This window comes from Rutidosis leptorrhynchoides, chromosome 3 (assembly GCF_046630445.1).
Source record: "Rutidosis leptorrhynchoides isolate AG116_Rl617_1_P2 chromosome 3, CSIRO_AGI_Rlap_v1, whole genome shotgun sequence".
NCBI lineage: Eukaryota > Viridiplantae > Streptophyta > Magnoliopsida > Asterales > Asteraceae > Rutidosis > Rutidosis leptorrhynchoides.
The window spans coordinates 404,170,352-404,174,753 of NC_092335.1; positions in this window are offsets into that span (position 1 = coordinate 404,170,352).

Here is a 4,402-nt window from a genome sequence, read left to right on the forward strand (position 1 = left end):
CAAACACAACTCTTGACCCGTAAACACTTATAACGCCTATCATACATCGTTGGAAAGGTATTTTGACGAGGAATGCAACTAAACACATATCATCAATCAAACTTGCACTTATAACAACCAAAAACCGAAATTAAACATTCATAATCTAAGTTCAAGTTCCAAAAACGCATTTTATGATTCGGGCAACCAATTTACATGTATGTTATGCCGTTTCGAAGGTAATCAAACACACATTGCAACAAAACACTTAACAACAATATCTCATAGCATTTGACGCATCAAAAGTTCATGTAAAGCTTATCAAACCCTAATCCAAGTTCACAAAATCATTAATCATGTTCTTGGAGTTTCCTTAATCAACCTATACATCAAACCGAAGCTAATGATACTAGTAACACTTTTAAAACATGCACTTTAACAATCTAACAACATTTGATCATCCAAAATCAAGGATTTAGCAAGTAATTTTCATATTGAACTAGTTACACCAAAAACAACGAATCGAGCATACAATTTACATACACGACATCACAATGAGCCATAGACACTAATTAACAACTTTATAACTCAAAAATCTCAAGAACACATAAAATTAGTGATTTTAGAAAGTTACCCAAAATGGATGAGGTTGGTATCAAATCGAAGAGGATGAAACGAGGATCAAGAATATGTAGTCGGATTTGTTGTGAGCTTCCTAAATCAAAATTAGATGATGAATTGCTTTTTGAAAGATTGAAAGAAAATGGAGAAGTATGAGGAGAAAATGGAAAAGAAATTAAAAGAAAGATGGGGAGGAGGTTGACTAGTCAAAGTGCTAGTCACCTCTTTGTCTTTTTGGCAAAACTAGTCCCTTTAGTTTGTAATCGGGTGCGAGAGTTAACCGAACGAATATTTTAAATTACACGGGAGTACGGGAGACGTTATAATCCGATAACGAGAATATTTAAAATGTTACTTAACAAGGATACGAATCTAGATACGAAGGGCATCATTTAAAAGAAAAAGACGGGCGTTAAAATAATTTAACGGAAAAATGCGGGATGTTACAGTGTGGACCATACCTTGACAAGTTTGTCATTGTTTTCATTGATGACATACTTATTTACTCAAAGAATGACCAAGAACACGGTGAACATTTGAGAAAGGTGTTAGAAGTATTGAGGAAGGAAGAATTGTACGCTAAGTTTTCAAAGTGTGCATTTTGGTTGGAAGAAGTTCAATTCCTCGGTCACATAGTGAACAAAGAAGGTATTAAGGTGGATCCGGCAAAGATAGAAACTGTTGAAAAGTGGGAAACCCCGAAAACTCCGAAACACATACGCCAGTTTTTAGGACTAGCTGGTTACTACAGAAGGTTCATCCAAGACTTTTCCAGAATAGCAAAACCCTTGACTGCATTAACGCATAAAGGGAAGAAATTTGAATGGAATGATGAACAAGAGAAAGCGTTTCAGTTATTGAAGAAAAAGCTAACTACGGCACCTATATTGTCATTGCCTGAAGGGAATGATGATTTTGTGATTTATTGTGATGCATCAAAGCAAGGTCTCGGTTGTGTATTAATGCAACGAACGAAGGTGATTGCTTATGCGTCTAGACAATTGAAGATTCACGAACAAAATTATACGACGCATGATTTGGAATTAGGCGCGGTTGTTTTTGCATTAAAGACTTGGAGGCACTACTTATATGGGGTCAAAAGTATTATATATACCGACCACAAAAGTCTTCAACACATATTTAATCAGAAACAACTGAATATGAGGCAGCGTAGGTGGATTGAATTATTGAATGATTACGATTTTGAGATTCGTTACCACCCGGGGAAGGCAAATGTGGTAGCCGATGCCTTGAGCAGGAAGGATAGAGAACCCATTCGAGTAAAATCTATGAATATAATGATTCATAATAACATTACTACTCAAATAAAGGAGGCACAACAAGGAGTTTTAAAAGAGGGAAATTTAAAGGATGAAATACCCAAAGGATCGGAGAAGCATCTTAATATTCGGGAAGACGGAACCCGGTATAGGGCTGAAAGGATTTGGGTACCAAAATTTGGAGATATGAGAGAAATGGTACTTAGAGAAGCTCATAAAACCAGATACTCAATACATCCTGGAACGGGGAAGATGTACAAGGATCTCAAGAAACATTTTTGGTGGCCGGGTATGAAAGCCGATGTTGCTAAATACGTAGGAGAATGTTTGACGTGTTCTAAGGTCAAAGCTGAGCATCAGAAACCATCAGGTCTACTTCAACAACCCGAAATCCCGGAATGGAAATGGGAAAACATTACCATGGATTTCATCACTAAATTGCCAAGGACTGCAAGTGGTTTTGATACTATTTGGGTAATAGTTGATCGTCTCACCAAATCAGCACACTTCCTACCAATAAGAGAAGATGACAAGATGGAGAAGTTAGCACGACTGTATTTGAAGGAAGTCGTCTCCAGACATGGAATACCAATCTCTATTATCTCTGATAGGGATGGCAGATTTATTTCAAGATTCTGGCAGACATTACAGCAAGCATTAGGAACTCGTCTAGACATGAGTACTGCCTATCATCCACAAACTGATGGGCAGAGCGAAAGGACGATACAAACGCTTGAAGACATGCTACGAGCATGTGTTATTGATTTCGGAAACAGTTGGGATCGACATCTACCGTTAGCAGAATTTTCCTACAACAACAGCTACCATTCAAGCATTGAGATGGCGCCGTTTGAAGCACTTTATGGTAGAAAGTGCAGGTCTCCGATTTGTTGGAGTGAAGTGGGGGATAGACAGATTACGGGTCCGGAGATTATACAAGAAACTACCGAGAAGATCATCCAAATTCAACAACGGTTGAAAACCGCCCAAAGTCGACAAAAGAGCTACGCTGATATTAAAAGAAAAGATATAGAATTTGAAATTGGAGAGATGGTCATGCTTAAAGTTGCACCTTGGAAAGGCGTTGTTCGATTTGGTAAACGAGGGAAATTAAATCCAAGGTATATTGGACCATTCAAGATTATTGATCGTGTCGGACCAGTAGCTTACCGACTAGAGTTACCTCAACAACTCGCGGCTGTACATAACACTTTCCATGTCTCGAATTTAAAGAAATGTTTTGCTAAAGAAGATCTCACTATTCCGTTAGATGAAATCCAAATCAACGAAAAACTTCAATTCATCGAAGAACCCGTCGAAATAATGGATCGTGAGGTTAAAAGACTTAAGCAAAACAAGATACCAATTGTTAAGGTTCGATGGAATGCTCGTAGAGGACCCGAGTTCACCTGGGAGCGTGAAGATCAGATGAAGAAGAAATACCCGCATCTATTTCCAGAAGATTCGTCAACACCTTCAACAGCTTAAAATTTCGGGACGAAATTTATTTAACGGGTAGGTACTGTAGTGACCCGAACTTTTCCATGTTTATATATATTAATTGAGATTGATATTTACATGATTAAATGTTTCCAACATGTTAAGCAATCAAACGTGTTAAGACTTGATTAATTGAAATATGTTTCATATAGACAATTGACCACCCAAGTTGACCGGTGATTCACGAACGTTAAAACTTGTAAAAACTATATGATGACATATATATGGATATATATATAGTTAACATGATACTATGATAAGTAAACATATCATTAAGTATATTAACAATGAACTACATATGTAAAAACAAGACTACTAACTTAATGATTTTTAAACGAGACATATATGTAACGATTATCGTTGTAAAGACATTTAATGTATATATATCATATTAAGAGATATTCATACATGATAATATCATGATAATATAATAATTTAAAATCTCTTTTGATATTATAAACATTGGGTTAACAACATTTAACAAGATCGTTAACCTAAAGGTTTCAAAACAACACTTACATGTAATGACTAACGATGACTTAACGACTCAGTTAAAATGTATATACATGTAGTGTTTTAATATGTATTTATACACTTTTGAAAGACTTCAATACACTTATCAAAATACTTCTACTTAACAAAAATGCTTACAATTACATTCTCGTTCAGTTTCATCAACAATTCTACTCGTATGCACCCGTATTCGTACTCGTACAATACACAGCTTTTAGATGTATGTACTATTGGTATATACACTCTAATGATCAGCTCTTAGCAGCCCATGTGAGTCACCTAACACATGTGGGAACCATCATTTGGCAACTAGCATGAAATATCTCATAAGATTACAAAAATATGAGTAATCATTCATGACTTATTTACATGAAAACAAAATTACATATCCTTTATATCTAATCCATACACCAACGACCAAAAACACCTACAAACACTTTCATTCTTCAATTTTCTTCATCTAATTGAACTCTCTCAAGTTCTATCTTCAAGTTCTAAGTGTTCTTCAT